This window comes from Tursiops truncatus, chromosome 17, assembly GCF_011762595.2.
Source record: "Tursiops truncatus isolate mTurTru1 chromosome 17, mTurTru1.mat.Y, whole genome shotgun sequence".
NCBI lineage: Eukaryota > Metazoa > Chordata > Mammalia > Artiodactyla > Delphinidae > Tursiops > Tursiops truncatus.
Genome location: NC_047050.1, coordinates 33,411,394 through 33,429,376, shown reverse-complemented (window position 1 = coordinate 33,429,376; position 17,983 = coordinate 33,411,394).

Below are 17,983 nucleotides of genomic sequence, written 5' to 3'. Positions count from 1 at the left end.
TTAGTGCTTTCATTTCTTTAGATAAATACACCGCAGTGTAATGGCTGGATCATGGTAGTTCTATTTTTAATTTTTTGAGGAATCTACATACTATTTTCCATAGAGGTTGCATCAATTTACAGCAGTACACAAGGTTTCCCTTTTCTCCACATTCTTGCTAAAACTTATTTGCTGTCTTTTTGATTATAGCCATTCTGACATATGTGAGGTGATATCTCACTGTGCTTCTAATTTGCATTTCCCTGATGACTAGTGATGTTGAGCAATTTTTCATGTGCCTGTTGGTCATCTGTAGGTTTTCTCTGGAAAAAATGTCTATCAGGTCTTCTTCCCATTTTATGACTGGGTTGTTTGTTTCTCTGAGGTTGAGTTGAACGAGTTCTTTGTATATTTTGGACATTAACCCCTTATCAGATATATTGTTTGCAAATGTCTTCTCCCATTTAGTAGGTGGCCTTTTTGTTTTGTTGATAGTTTCCATCACTATGTAAAAGCTTTTTAGTTTGAGTCTCATTTGGTTATTTTGCTTTTGTTTACCTTGTCTGAAGAGACCTATCCAAAAAATTATTGCTAAGAACAATGTCAAAGTTCTTACTGCCTGTGTTTTCTTCTAGCAGTTTCATGGCTTCAGGCCTTACATTTAAGTCTTTAATCCATTTTGAATTTATTTGTTTACATGGTGTAAAAGAGTAGTCCAGTTTGATTCTTTTGTATGTGGCTGTCCCAATTTCCAAACACCATTTATTAAAGAGGTTATCTTTTCCCTATTGTATTTTCTTGCCTCCTTTGTCATAGATTAATTGCTGATCTAAGTATGGGATCATTTCTGGGCTCTCTACTCTGTTCCATTGATCTATGTACCGGTTTGTGTCAGTACCATACTGTTTTGATTACTGTAGCTTTCTAGTGTAGTTTGCAATCAGAGAATGTGATAGCTCCAGCTTTATTCTTCTTTCCCAAGATTGCTTTGTCTGTTGGAGGTCTTTTGTGTTTCCATACAAATTTTAGAATTATTTGATCTAGTTCTGTTAAAAATGCCATTGGTAATTTGATAGGGGTTGCAGATAATCTTTAGATTGACTTGGATAGTATGGTCATTTTAACAATATTAATTCTGTAATCAATGAACACAGTATATCTTTCCATCTGTTTGTGTTGTCTTCAAATTCTTTCATCAGTATCTTATAGTTTTCCAAATACAGGTTTTTTACCTCCTTAGTTAGATTTATTCCTAGGTTTATTCTTTCTGATGAGATTGTAAGTGGGGTTATTTTTCTTAATTTCTCTTTATGATAGTTCATGGTTAGTGTATAGAAATGCAACAGATTTCCATATATTAATTTTGTATCCTGCAATTCATTAATGAGTTCTCATAGCTTTTTCTTGGTGTCTTTAGGATCTATGTATAGTATCATGTCATCTGCAAACAGTAAGTTTCACTTCTTCCTTTCCAATATGGATTCCTTTTATTTCTTTTTCTTGTCTCGTTGTGACTAAGACTTCCAACACTATGTGGAATAAAAGTGGAAAGAATGGGCATTCTTGTCTTGTTCCTGATCTTAGAGGAAATGTCTTCAACTTTTCATTATTGAATATAGTGTTAGCTGTGGGCTTGTCATATATGGTCTTTATTATGCTGTTGTATGTTCCCTCTATACCCACTGAGAGTTTCTTTCATAAATGGATGTTGGATTGTGTCAAGAGCTTTTCTGCATCTGTTGAGATGACCGTATGATTTTTATTCTTCAATTTGTTAATGTAGTGTATCACACTGATTGATTTTCAGGTATTGAACCATCCTTGCATCTCTGGATAAATCCCACTTGGTCATGATGTATGGTACTTTTAATGTATTGTTAAATTCACTTTGCTAATATTTCGCTGAGAATTTTTACATTTATGCTCATCAGTGTACTTTTCATTTTTTGTGATATCTTTGTCTGGTTTTGGTATCAGGATGATACTGGCCTCATAGAATGAGTTCAGGGGCTTCCCTGGTGGTGAAGTGGTTAAGAATCTACCTGCCAATGCAGGGGATAGAGTTGTGAGCCCTGGTCTAGGAAGATCCCACATGTCATGGAGCAACTAAGCCCATGCACCACAACTACTGAACCTGCACTCTAGAGCCTGTGAGCCACAACTACTGAGCTTGCGTGCCACACCTACTGAAGCCCACGGGCCTAGAGCTCATGCTCCACAACAACAGAAGCCACCACAATAAGAAGTCCGCACACAGCAACAAAGAGTAGCCTTGGCTCACCGCAACTAGAGAAAGCCTGTGCAGCAACAAAGACCCAACACAGCCAAAAATAAATAAAAATAAATAAATTTTTAAAAAATGAGTTCAGAAGCATTACTTCCTCTGCAATTTTTTGGAATAGTTGAGAAGGACAGGCATTAACTCTTTTCTAAATGTTTAGTAGAATTGACCTGAGAAGCCATCTGGTCTTGGACTTTTATTTGTTGGGAGTTTTTAAAATTACTATTCAATTTTATTACTGATAATTTGTCTGCTTATATTTTCTATTTCTTCCTGGTTAAGTCTTTGGAGATTACATGTTTTTAACAATTTGTCCATTTATTCTAGGTTGTCCATTTTATTGGCATAGAGTTGTTCATAGTAGTCTCTTATGATCATTTGTATTTCTGTACTGTCAGTTATAATTTCTCCTTTTTCATTTCTGATTTTATTAATTTGGGCCCTCTCTTTTCTTGATGAATATGGATAAAGGTTTATCTTATCTTTTCCAAGAATCAGCTTTTAGTTTTATTGATATTTTCTGTTGTTTGTTTGGTTTTTTGTATCTATTTTATTTATTTCTGCTCTGATGTTTATGATTTCTTTCCTTCTATTAACTTTGGGTTTTGTTTGTTCTTTTTATCCTACTTCCTTTAGGTGTAAGGTTAGGCTGTTTAAGATTTTTCTTGTTCCATGAGGTGGGCTTGTATTACTATAAACTTCCCTCTTAGAACTGCTTTTGCAGTGCCCCATAGATTTTATTGTTGAATTTATTGTGGATATAGATGATTTTTAAAAATTTTTTCTTTTAACCTTTCTACTAGCTTTTTACATGGTGGACTTACAACTTTTACTGCATATTTGCCTTTACAAATTAGATTTGTCCTTAGTGTTTTTTATATTTCTAATGTGGCCTTTTTTTTTTTTTCACTTAGAGAAGTCCCTTTAACTTCTCGTAAAGCTGGTTTGGTTGTGCTAATCTCTTTTAACTTTGCTTGTCTTTAAAATTTTTTATCTCACTATCAAATGTGAATGAAACCTTTGCTGGGTATTATTCTTGGTTGTAGGTTTTTCCCTTTCATGACTTTAAATTTATCATGCCATTCCCTTGTGGCCTGCAGAGTTTCTACTGAAAAGTCAGCTGATATCCTTATAGGAGTTCTCTTATATGTTACTTGTTGCTTTCCTTTCTTGCTTTTAATATTCTCTCTTTATCTTTAATTTTTGCCATTTTAACTACAATGTGTCTTGGTGAGGTCCTCTTTGGTTTATCCTATTTGGGACTCTCTGTGCTTCCTGAACCTGGATGTTTGATTCCTTTCCCAGGTTAGGGAGGTTTACAGCTATTACGTCTTCTGATATGTTCTCTGCCCCCTCCTTCTCCTTCTGAGACCCCTATAATGCAAATGTTAAGAAGCTTGATATTGACCCAAAGGTTTCTTAAACTGTCCTTATTTCTTTTTTTTCATTTTTTTGTTCGGTCTGAGTGATTTCCACAACTCTGTTTTACAGCTCACTGATCCATTCCTGTGTATCATCTTATCTATTTTTGCTTCCTTCTGCTGTATTTTTTATTTCAGTTATTGTATTGTTATCTCTTTTTTGTTCCTCTTTATATTTTCTAACTCTTTGTTAAATCTTCTAACTTCTTACTCTGTTCATCCAATATTCTCCCAAGTTCTTTGAACATCTTTATAATCATTACCTTGAACTATTTATTGGGTAAATTGTTTATCTATATTTCACTTAGTTCTTCTTCTGAGGTTTTATCTTGTTCCTTTATTTTGAACATATTCTTCTGTTGCCTCATTTTGCCTAATCTGCTGTGTTTATGTCTATGTATCTGGTAGGTTGGTTATATTTCCAAACATTGGAGAGTTGGCCATTTCCAGGAGACATCCTATGCATCTCCCTTCTAGTCACCAGAAATATATGCTCTAGGGGTTCCCCCTTTGTGGACTGCATGGGTCCTCCATTGTGGCAGGCTGACTACTCTAGGTGGTCTGGTGGATGTGGCTGGTCCCCATTCCAGTTGGTTCTCAAGCCCTGTCTTGTGTGAAGGTTGCCAGCTGCTGGTGTGTAGGGCTAGGTTCTGGGGTAAGTGGTTGAGGCATTGGGGATACTGGATCTAGTGTCACCCTGCTAGTGTGCAGGGCTGGTTCCTGACATGGCTGGCTGTGTGGTCTGGATTGTCCCAAAGTGTGTGTCAGCTGCTGATGAGTGGGAATGAATCCTAGGGTGGCTGACTAAGGGGTCCAAAGTGTTTCAAAACTTGTATCAGCCAGCTGGTGAGTGAGGCTGGGACCCAGGAGTTCCTGGGGCTAGTGTCAGTGTGCTGGTAAGCACAGCCAGGTCCCAGAGTCCCTGCCTGAGTGCTCTAGGTGTTCCAGAGCTCATGTGGGCACAATGGTGGTTGAGGCCAGTTCCCAAGGTGGCTGGCTGAGGGGTCCAATGTTTCCCAGAGTTGGTGTTAGCCTACTGGTGGACAGGTCCAGGGCCCAAGGCCTCGGGGCTGATCCCAGCTTGCTGGTGGGTGAGTTGGGTACTGACATGGCAGACTGTGGGACTGTGGTGGCTCTGGTGCTGGATCCCAACCACTGGTAGTTGAGGCCAGGTCCCAGGACTAGTGCCAGCCCACTGATGGGAATAGGTGGTTCCTGGGATCCCTGGTTGCAAGGTCCTGTGGATCCCAGTGTTGGTGTGTAGGCTGGTGGGCAGGGCCCAGCCTGGGGGGTCCTGGTGCTGGTGCCTGCCCACTGGTGGGTGAGGCTGATGCAAGGACTAGTATTGGCCATCTGGTGTGTGAGCCCAGGTTCTGGGCCCTCTGGTGGACAGGGTTGTGTCTCAGGGTTGCTCTAGGCTCAAGGGCTCTTAAGGCAGCTGGCTTGCTGGTGGATGTGTCTGTGTCCCTGCCTGGCTAGTTGCTTGTCCTGAGACATCACAGTATTGGTGCTAACAGGCTGGGAGGTAGAGCTGGGTCCTTGTGCTTATAAGCCATAGGAAGGATACCAAAATGACACTTGCCAGCACCAGTGTTCTCATGGTAGAACGGGTTCTCCAAAATGGCTGTCACCAGTGTCTGTGTCCTTAGGGTGACCTCTAGCTGCCTTCTTCCTCTCTGGGGGTCTCTCTAAGATCAGCAGGTGAGGCTGACCCAGCCTCCTTTCAAATTACTGCTTCTTCCCTGGGTCCCAGAGGGTGTGCAATTTTGTGTGCACCCATCAAGAGTGGTGTCTCCATTTCTCACCACACTCTATCTCCCCTGAAAGTAAGCCCTGCTGACCTTCAAAGCCAAATGTTCTGGAGGCTTGTTTTCCTCATGCAGGATCCCCAGGCTGGGTAGTCTGAAATGGAGCTCAGACACCCTCATTCTTTGGAAAGAACTTCTGCAATTGTAATTATCCTCCTGTTTGTGGGTTTCTCACTAGGGATATGTCTTGATTATATTGAGTCTCCACCCCTCTTATGCTTCTCATTGTGGCTCCTCCTTTATGTCTTTAGTTGCAGAAAGTCTTTTCTACTAGTCTTCCAGTCTTTCTCATCAATAGTTTCTCTGTAAGCAGTTGTAATTTTGGTGTGACCATAAGAGGAGGTGAGTTCAGTGTCTTCCTACTCTGCCTTCTTGGCCACTACTCTCTCTTTATAATTTTTAAGAAACTTGTTTATTGTATGATTGATCACTTGCTCAGCTACAGATGAGCCCTATAGGCTTCTAAGTTAATGTAGTGTCATCAGGTTTCTGATTATATATGACCACAAATAAAATCCAGCTTAGATGTTCATACTATGTAGCAACCTATTCAATTGACAGTAATAGTGTGCATCCATTATCTGGACTATAATCTCTGCTTACTAAACTAGTGTCTGCCATAAATAAAAGTAGATGGTGGAAATTACGAATCATAATTATTTTGTTTCACATGTTGTTATATACTACTTTTATACTTACATGTAAACATTTATTATTTAAAGGAAACATTTATTATTTAAAGGAAAATTTGTATGTATCACATTTTCAATATTTTTTAGAGTTGAGTTGATAACTGATGAAAACATTTTTTTAACACCATAATCACCAGCAACAATATTATACAGCAAAGCCAATTTACCAGCATAAAAAATAATTCTTCTCAGTTGTTCAGAACATATCTGGCACACAAGTAACCAAAGAATACCTAAGCAGCACTTATCAGATGACAACATGAAAGAGTAAGGCAGAAAGAATAGGAAACACTGGTAAGAACATACTAAATCAAAACTTCAAAATAGCAGATACAACTATTGAGAGTTTCTTACAAACACCCTCAGCAGGCAGACAAACTTTCCACACAATAATCAATAGAATAGGGTTCCATTTGGACAGAGAAATAGTTCTATCAGTGAGGCTTGGGATAAACAAGTTGAAACAGATTTCTAAAATAGTAGCCATATTCACAACTCAACAGTATTCATGGGTATAATTTTTAAAACATCAACACTTTTATTGTTTTTTTTTCCTGAACAATCAATCATAGTTCATAACATATTGATTAAAATAATATGAATAGAAATAGAAATAAAATTATCAGAAATAAAAGTACAATCATCTGATTCTTCAAGTCAACCCATAGAATTTGGTTTACAAATTGATCAGTGAAACAAATCTCTAAGTTCTACAGTAAAATCATGGAAATTATACAATCATTTCAACTGAAACATCAGGTCATTTCAACCCCTAAATTGAGTACTTCCTGATAAGCGTCAAGTACAATTAAATGTTATTTCAAACTTTTAATATAATCACAACTCTTTAATAGTAAAATAATTAATAGAGTCTGTCATTTTGGAGACTTAAAAGCTCACCACAAGCAACAGTCATTTAGACATAAACAGCTTATTTCAATTGCAGCAATCATTATTATAATTGTCTGGTTATCCATGGCTGCTCAACAAATTGCCCATAAACTTCATTGCTTAAAAATAATAATATTTTTTAATATCTCGTGGTTCCATGATTTGAATGGACTTATAAGTCATTCTGAGTTTCTCATGCACTTGCAATCAGATAGTGGCTGTGGCTAATGGCTCAGCTATGCCAGATGTTCAGTACACCTCCTTCACTCACACCAGTATCTAGCACCCTAGTTGATATGCCTGAAACATTTAGGCACTGGCCAGGCCACACATATGTCCTCTCCTCCCCTCCCCTCCCCTTTCTTTCTCTCTCTCTCCCTCTCTTTTCTTCCCTTTCTCCCTCTCTTTTCTTCCCTTTCTCCCTTGTTTTCTCCCTCCTTCCCTCCAGGCAACATGTCTATATGGCATCTTAAGAATCCTCACAATATGGCTACTCTATTACTAGTGTAGAGAATGCTTTTAGCTGCCTGTACTGGGCTTTAAAACAACATTCAAAAATAGCAGACTGATAAACCAGTATACTTACTGCATGCCAGAACAAAAAGAAACACCTGTTAAAGAAAGACAAAACAATGAAAAACCCAAACTCTAAACAATATAGTAATCACTATATCCTTTAGTCAATTACTATCCATGTGTGAAGAGACCAGAAAATATGACGCTTGATTTGGGAAAAAAAAAAAAGAATATAAATCAAAGTTACAATGACCCAGATGTTGAATTTCCAGATAAAGACTTTAAATCATCTAGAATAAATATGGTCAAGAATTTAAATGAAAAGATGGTCATAATGAATAAACACATGGAGAATCTTAACAAAGAAAGAAAAACTAAGAAGAACCAAATGTAAAGCAAATATACACCAATAAAAATTAATTATAAAAAATAAAGAAAGAAAGAATAACTAAATGGAAATGATAAAATTAAAAAGTACCATTCTTGGGAATTCCCTGGTGGTCCAGTCATTAGGACTCCATGCTTCCACTGCAGAGGGCATGGGTTCAATCCTTGGTTGGGGAACTAAGATCCTGCAAGCTGCACAGTGCACCCAAAAAAAAAATAGAAAAAAGAAAAGTACAATTCTTGAAATAAAATATATACTGGATGGGCACAATATTAGATAAGAAATAGAAGACAAAATCACTAAACTTTAATATAGATCAATGCAAATATCCAAACTGAAAAAGAGAGAGAGAGAGAGAGAGAGAGATACTGAAAAGAAAAATACACAGAGCCTCAGAGATCTGTGGGACAATAGAAAATGTTCTAAAATAGTGTAATTGAATTTTCAGAAGGAGAGAAGAGAGAAAATGGGCCAAAAATATTTGAAGAAATAATGGCCACATATTCCCCAAGTTTGAAGAAAAACATAAATTTATGTCTACCAGAGGTTCAGTGAACCCCTATGAGACAAATACAAAGAAAACAATGTCCAGGTCCAACTGCTGAGAACCAAAGATATTTTCATGGGTTATAGTACTCTGGTTTGATCTTTTACCTTTTCAGTACTTTAAAGATACTTCTCTATTGACTTAGCACTTATATTGTTTCTGATAAGAAATATGCTGCCATCTTTGTCTTTGTTACACTGTACATAACATTTTTAATCTGGATCCTATTAAGATTTTCTCTTTATCACTGACTTTGAGAAATTTGATTATGATACACCTTGATACAGATTTTTCATGCTTTTGAACTTGGGGTTTTTTGAGCTTCTTGAATCTGTGGATTTATACTTTTCATTAAATTTGGAAATATTTTGGCCATTAATTTTTCAAAATTTTTTCTGTCCCCACTTCTGTCCTCTCCTTCAGGAACTCCAATTACACATATTATAGGGCACTTGAAATTATCTCATAGCTCACTGATGCTCTCTTAATATTTATTTAATTCTCTTTCCTCTGTGTTCTTTATTTTTGTTTCTATTGTTCTGCATTCAAGTTTATTAATATTTTCTTGTGCAATGTCTAATTTGCCATTAATTCTACCCAGTTTATTTTTTACTTCACACATTGTAGTTTTGATCTATGGAAATTCAATTTGGGGTTTTTTATAGATTTCATGTCTCAACTTAACTTTTTGAACAAATGGAATATTGTTATAATAAATGCTTTAATGTCATTGTTTGCTAATCCTAATATCTATGCCAATTCCAGGTTCGTTTTGATTGATTGAGTTATCTACTCATTATGGCTGATACAATTGACCCTTGAACAACGTGGGTTTGAATGCACAGGTTCAGATTTCTTTCACTAAATACATACTATAATGCTACACGATCCAAGTTTTTGTTAAGTTCATGGATACAAAATCCCAGATACTGAGGGCTGACTATAAAGTTATATGTGACAATGGAAGTTTGGCTTCCCTAATCCCCACATTGCTCAAGGATCAACTGTATTTTCCTGCTTCCTTATTTGACTGGTAACTTTTAATTAAATGCCAGACATTGTAAAATTTACCTTGTTAGATCCCAGGTGTTTCTGTACACCTGTATATATTGAGCCTTTTTCTGGGACACAAGCTGTAAACTATTGGAAACAATTTGACCCTTTTACATCTTGCTTTTAAGATTTGTTAGGCAAGACTGAAGCTCAAACTGGGGCTAATTATTCCTCATTACAAAGGCCCCTCTGTATAGTCTACACAATGTCCCATGAATCATGAGGCTTTTCATTCTGGCTTGTGTGAGCACTGAGCACTGAACTCTAATACTTTCAGGCAGTTCTTTCTCCAGACTCAAGTAGCTTCCTAAGACATATGTGCTGATTAGTACTCATTTGACTACTCAAGAAAGAGAATCGGAAGATCTTTAGAGTTCTCTTTTTTGCACACCTCTCCTTTATAGCACTCTGTCTTGTGAATTCTAGCCTCTCTGATCTCCCTGAACTCAGTTTTGGATCTTTAACCCAGGGATTCTGTCATGCTTCTGCCTGGTTTCCTCCTTCCTGTACCATGCCCTAAACACTCTCTCAAAGCAAAAAATAAAAACTTGGGTAATCATAGGAGACATCTCACTTTTTTCATCTCTCATAGATCACTGTCCTTCATTTCCTTTTGTCCAAAGCTTTAAAATTTGTTGTTCCTTATAATTTTCCTGTTTTTGGTTTCTTTAAATAAGATGGTAAATCTAGTCCTTATTATTCCATCTGGCTGAAAGCATAACTGCTCTGCTATATGTCAATAAAATTAAAATTCTATATGCAAAATAATAGGGTACAAGTTAAAAATGGAAAATTTCCAAATATAATTTATTAAGATTAATTTTAGAAGAACCAGTGAATTAATTTGAGGAACAAGCTAAAGAAAATATTATAATATAGACAGTCAGTTTGGAGACCTACCAACTTTGATAGAAACATTTGTTAAAAACCTGCCTCTCTCCACCCTCGTATTGTATCTCAGTATATTTATATATGGACACAGAAGGTATCAAAAGCCTGAAAAGCCACTGCTAGATAACACTTGAGCAAAGTAAGATGGCCTAAATAAAGTCTGAGCCCAGGAGAAAATGCTTGTTATTCATGAAAATGCAAATATAGATTGGTAAGGATTGGTAAGAGTTTTAAACTCCAGGATAACCTAAAGCCCCTCTCACATATCATGCAGTACGCCTACATGTTATCTGATATTTAAAATGGCAAAATACTTATCCTAAGGTTCCAAATTGTTTGGCCCATAAAATGCATGTTCCATTTTACTTTTTATACACTAATATCTTCTTCTTTCACAAAAGAAGCAGCATCCTCTTGATTTTATCTTCATCCGCCAGTTCAAGACATTGTCCATCAATTCTTCCCATCTCTTACACTTCAACTTGTCCCTTCTTCTAGATCTTTCTCCTTAGTTGCCAGGTATTTCAGTTCTTCACCAACTGTAAACAAATTTTCCATCAACCCTCTTCCTTTTCAAGCTCTAACCTCGTCTCTCTCATTTCCTTTCACCACCAAATTTCTCTTCCATTTCCTTCTGAATTGAAACCTTTCTTCAACCTTCTTTTTTAAAAAATTCAAAAATCTCTTCATCATACCCATTCTTCTTGAACTTGCTACTAGATTCAAAATTTTGATGAACTAGCTCTTTCCTTGGTTTCTGAAACTTTCTTTTCTTTGGAATTTCTCTACCAATACAGATCACCAGTGAGACTTAGTTTTCAGCTATTGTCTCATACCACAGTCTCCCTTTGAACAATATTATCCACTCCCTCAGCTAGTGATTCCCAGCACTGTATCTCTAGGATTGAGCTCAGATTTGAGCTCCAGATTTTATCCTACTCACATTGAATATTTCCTGGAATGTGTCATGCCTTTCCCCAAGCTATTTCTGACATATTGCACCCTTCTATCTCCTCTATCTTCCTTTAAAAATAAATATTAATTTCTCCAGACCCTACCTTCCATGTGAAGCACTTATGGGTCTATACACACAGCATGTAAACACAAAATCAGTTTCTTTTCCATTAGCCTCACCCACATTGGGCCTTCTCACTAATGGTATAAGTCACACAAGTTTTAATTGCTCAATCAAGAAGACATACAGGACCTAAAATAACAATGCTTACAAATCTACAGTTTATTGCAGGAAATGGATACAATACAGCTATAGCATTCAAGTAAGAATATGCATCATAATCAAAGGCTATCTCATAGCAGGGGTTCTGGAGAAGCCAAGTGCAAAATCCTATTGTCCTCCCTTTGTCAGGGCCATGGCAGTATGTACCTTCTCTCTTGAATCAGAAACCATCATTATGACACTGAACACTCTGGAACCAGAGATGCTAAAATGAAGTCATCACTAGGGTTTTGGGTTTTTTGTTTTTTGTTTTTTTACTGGTCATATAGGCATATTCTTTTTGTTTAGTCTTCTCAAACATTAGATTCTTCCAGGGGTCTCACCAAGTCCAGGCACAACTTATCAATCTTACCATTACCAATAAACAATGACACAAACCACCTGAAACTCTTCAGACTAATCGTTACAAACAATACTTTTACTGACTTGGGATCAGTGCCATACACAGACAAGGAGAACAGCTCAGGCTAATTCTAAGCCTATGGAATTAACCCTCACAGAACAACCTTTACTAAAATACTTATCAAAGTCTGATTTTTGGTATTTATCTGTCTTCAAAAATAGACTATAAGCTCCATGAAAGTAAGAACTATATTTTTCTTGTCTTGAATTTAAATATCTAAATTAGTATCATGCATTAATTAAATGTATTCTCCTATCTTCCTTAAATATATCAAAGACTAAATTAACCAAAGGACCAAATCACTGACAGTTAGGCAAGTAGAAATACAATGAAAAAATTTGTACCCACACAGAGATTTCATTATACATAAAAGTTATAGTTTCAAATTTGCAAATTTGAATTTGCAGCAGCATAAGTTCATTGGCTATTTGAAAAATCTACCTAGAGGACATATTTTACTTTCAATAATTAAAAAAACCCATAAAAGTAAAAATAGAATAGAATAATAAAATAAAATAATAAAAGTAGAATAGAAAAATAAACCCATCATCAAACTATTATAACGATCAACTCATGGCTACTCTTGGAAAATACATTTTTTTAACTTGATCAACTAAGTTTTAAAAACAAAATTAAAACAGCAAAAACATGAATTTATATTAGTAGCTAAAATCAAATTTAAAATGTTTCACAGCCATTGACTATGTTAAGGGCTTTGTGCTCTTTGCCATTCTCTGGAAATATATTGTCCGTATTCATCACAGCCATTGGCATGCTTTTCTTAATAAAAACAACTCTTTCAAGGACTATTTCTGACTTGATTTAACTTACAGGCAATTGAAAAGCCAGGACTACTCACCTTGAAACTAAACACAGCTTCAGAACAAACTGACATAAAATATGCACTGCCTAAAGGACTTAATTTCACTGTATCACCTAACTTATCACTAGCCTCCAACATAGTGCTACCCAAATTACAAAGAGAGTGGATGTTATATGTTCCTGAGTTATCACAAGCATCAGCTGAGGCTCCAGTTACAGGATATGCTCCGTCTCGTTGATACAGTACAAGGAGACTGGTGTACAATATCCCAAGTGCAGTCTCTGCGATAGGGATGGAGGTAGATGCATTCTCCTAGCTAATGCACAGGCTTCCAGCTACATCAGGATTATATGTTCGTGCTGTGTAAGTGTTTTTTTGGGTGATGACACTTGTATCCCCTGAGAGCTAACTTGGTCGACCCCCAGAGTTCACTGTAGCATTAACCTATTATAGGAATCAGAAGAATGTCATGAGCTGTCTCTCTGGAATAGTGACTAGCAGAGGGAGAATAAATCTATTGTGAGCCTATACTGTCACTTTAAGCAAAACAATGTGAGAGAGAGAAACTAAAAATAGCAGTTACCAACATATTACTGCTTCTTGGTATCTTTTATCATAAAAGTCTCTGATCTCTTTTTCATTCATACAGCAATACAACTGGGAGCCATGTTAAAATCCAGACTCTAAGTTTGGTATTCAGCCTTCTTAATTTTTGTTTTGACCCCCTCTATCTGATCTGTTTAACTTTGCTTTGCAGATGCATCAAGTGTTTCTTTGCTACACTATTGCAAAATTCAAGTCTTTGAAGTGTTGGTTTCATGTTATTTTTTGATATCCCACAAACTCTGATTTGGTTAGATTTTGCCTCTTTTTTATAGTAAGAAATACTCTAAAGAAATAATACATAGTTTCATTTCTCAACTCCCTTCTCTAGTAAGCAGATTTCACATGAATTCATTATTATCTAAATTATCTCTGAGAAAAATTGTAAAAGGAAGGCCAACTTGCCCAGAGCAATTAGCATGAGAGGAGGGTGCTGTCATAGGCAACGTATTACTTGAAGCTCTTTATCTATGACCCTGGTGATGTAAGAAACACAGAACTGAAGTCTTGTCAGGAAGGGTGACCTCCAGTCAGAGGAAAAGGATACTAGTTTGGTATTCTAGCTGTTGGATTATTGTTATTAAACAATAAGTGACTGAAGAAGAATAGAAGAGACAATGTTTCAGTCTTGTCATACATGGATAAAATCTCTGAAGAATCATTTCTAACTTGCCATTGCTGTGGTAGGAGCTACCAACTGCATGCCCAATTAAGTCAGTGACCACTGTTATTCTGTGTAATAAGAATTACCTCAGTCTTAGTATCCCTAAAATGGGACTATTGCTGTCTATTTAGGTATAAATAGACAATAAATTTTCTTAAAGAAATTGCAATTGTAGGTTGTGGCATAAAACCCAACTGCTTGTATATCAAATTCAGCTTTGGAGAAATTTACTGATCTAGGTCCTTTCCCTTTAGTCAGAGTTCCTGAGGACTAGTCCAACCAGATCATCTTTCACAAGGATTTTCTAGTGCCACGGTGATTTCCAGCTTTCTGCCAATAGAGTCACCCTCATTGTAACTAACAGTTTCCTTACCAGGGAGAGTTGCTGAAACCTTGAAATTCACTCTCAGCAGGCAGTATACTGATAATTATAACCTTCTTCCTCTCTAAACCTGCTCCTCTTCTGCTATTTTCTATCTTAGTTAATGGCATCATTATCTACCTATTTGTCCAAGCTAGAAATGGCAAAATTTTTTCAATTATCCACTTTTCCTCTTTCTCCACATTTAGGAGGTTTCCACCATGTCATGGCCATTCTACCTCTGATAGATCTTTTATGTAGCTCCCCTCCTCCATGCTCCTACTGCCTTAGTTTTGGCAATCCTCATGTCTCAGCTTGACCATGGAAGTAAAATGGTTAAATGGTTTAAGAAATGGGTAAATTTGCCTTTTTTTTCCCTCTTTCACCCTGATGCATGGATTAATTTTCTAAAATTCCTTCCTATAAAATAGTCATTGATTTCCTACAGCCTATAAAATAAAGGCATTACTCAAGTAATATTTTTAGGGTATCTACTATATGCTAGGAATTAAGAGCTCACTGTAAAAAGGTAAGAAATATGGAAAAAAGATAAAATCCTTTGCCTTCAAGGAGCTCACAATCTAGAAGGGAAAATAGCATACCAACATAATGTGGCAAGTGTATGTTATTAGAGTATGCAATGGTCAGTGGTAGCATAAAATGCAAAAGAGTGAGCAATTCCACATGGAGGTACTGAAGAGAAGTGTATAGATTTGACTGTGTCTGGAAGTATATATAAGCTTTTTCCATGCAAACAAATGAGAGAAGGCCTTCTAGGCCAAGACAACAACATTGTGCAAAGGTTCTAATACCTAGGTAAGCATTGCTTATTTAGGGAACTACAAGTTATTGGACATTGGAGAAGAGGGTATAAATGGTATTAGGTGATATACACAAAAGAGTCTAAAATTTGACCTGAAGGTTATGGTAAGCCATTAAAGAGATTTAAACAGGATAATAACAAAGATCATGTTTGTGTTTTGGAAAAAAGCAGAAATGCAAGAGAGAACAACTGGGACATTATTACAATAGGTAAGATATGATGAAGCCCTCAATTTAAACAATAGCAATGACATTTGTAGTGCTAGAGTTAGGACAGACAAAAGATGACTCCTTACCAAGAAATGAAAGGCCCTGCAAAATGCAGTCTTGATCTATCAGAGTTCCTGGCACATAGGAGATACCCAATACACTCAATAAATAATTGTTGAATAAATAACTAAATAAAGTTACTTTCTGTATCTGTTATCTATTGCTTCATAAGAAATCATTCCAAAACTTAGTAGCTTAAAACTACAAAGTTTACTACTTTCCACAATTTTGTTGTTTAGCTGGATGGTGCTCATGTTGATTTTTGCCTGAGTTCATACATATGACTGCATTCAGCCTGTTTGTCAACTGGAGATGGATTCTTCCAGAGACTCATATCTTCACATGGTCTCTCTCCTTTCATGGGATCTCTCTGCATGTGCAGTGTGTGTGTGTGTGTGTGTGTGTGTGTGTGTGTGTGTGTGTGTGTGTGTCCTTGTCTCTCTCTGGGATATGAGACATGTGGTCTCTCTCTATGAATCTCCCTCCACATGGTCTCCCTCTCCATGGGCTCTCTCTCCACGTAGTCTCCCTTTCATTGGGATCTCTTTCCATGTTCCTACTCCTCCATGAGATCTCTAATGGCTAATCTGGGCTTCTTCATCCATGACAGCCTCAGGGCTCCAACCAGGCAAGTCTTGTGCATGAGTGCTTGTCCAGCCTCTATATATCACATGGTCAAGCCTCAACATGAGAGGAGATTATACAGAATGAGTCTTCCAGGAGGCATGACTCCTTAGAAGCCATTATTACAGCAGCCACACATCTCTATACTCAGTGTATACTACTTCCCTCACAAGCACACAATATTCTAATTTATTGTTTTTCTCCTAGGTTCCCAGACATGTAATGAACTTTTATACCTCCTTAACTTTACCTAGGCTTCTCCTCTTATATTTCATAGTGCTCCCATCTGCCTTGGAATATTCTCTGCCTCAGATAGGAAGTACCTACTTTCAAAGTCAGCTACAACGGCTGAAAAGCCTGAAAATACAGGGGAGGAACAATCCTTTCCCTGAATCACTTTTCTCCTAACTTACAGTAGTAATCTCAATGTACCAGAATTATCTATTGACATGTCTTTCTCTAGCCAGCATTTGAGCATCTCAAAGGTAGTCACTATGTCTCATTCATCTTTGTGTATCCAATAGTTGTCATCAATTATCCTCATTCTTGATGCAGAGTTGCTTCTCAAACATTTACTGGGTGAATGACTCTGTTCCTAACTTATATGCATAGGGTTATGAATCATTTTGTAGACTATGCACATCATTATGGAAATAATAGCCTAAAATAACTTAAATTATATATATTCAACAGATTTTACTCAGAAATAGAGACCTAAAAGATGTATTAGAACATTACATGCCTTCACATAAGCATGTAAAGAAGTGACAGTATTGTCTTAGTGGCTAACACGAGATTTCTCTTCAGAGAAGGAAATTCCTTGATAAGTCAATGCAAGACATATCAGTTCCAGGAATGAGATCTGGCTACCTTATAAAAGATGGACCATGGTCCCAAGAATACCATCAATGTGGAGGGTAACTCCAGCATCCTTGGCAGAACCAGCAAAATGATCCCTAACTAGACTGGTTTCTATAATGCTTACTTCTGAGATCCATATTTTGGGAAATAAAGAGGAGTTTCCGTTGAAAGGGGGAGATAATCCCTCAGATTTCACTTCTGAATCCACTTTGGAGACCCACCCTCTTAACCTCCAATAGGGTCCAATACCTTGGGTCAATCTATGCATGTGGTACTGTCAATCAAATGTGGTTCAAGGGCTTCCCTGGTGACGTGGTCGTTGGGGGTCGGCCTGCAGATGCGGGGAGCGCGGGTTCGTGCCCCGGTCTGGGAGGATCCCGCGTGCCGCGGAGCGGCTGGGCCCGTGAGCCGTGGCTGCTGGGCCTGCGCGTCCAGGGTCTGTGCTCCGCGGCGGGAGGGGCCACAGCAGTGAGAGGCCCGCGTACCGGAAAAAAAAAAAAAAAATGTGGTTCAAAGAGCAATCTAAATTATAAGCAATGTGACACAACTGTGAATTTCCAGAAACCCCAGTGAGTGACATAACAGCCTGCCCCATGGTCCTCCTAGGGGATGAAGTCCTTTTAACATCTGGAAATATGTACTAAAGGGCCTAACAATAATCCTAGCAGCTACTAGCAGCAGCTTCAGGTAACAATTAGGCACTGGTTTATTTATCATGCTGTGGCAGAGGCAGTAACACTCATCCAATATTCTATTTGCTCCCAACACTTCCTAACCTCTTTGCATCTTGATGAAGATATATGACTACTTCTGGCCAAAGACATGAGTGGAGAAAAGCCTGTGCATGA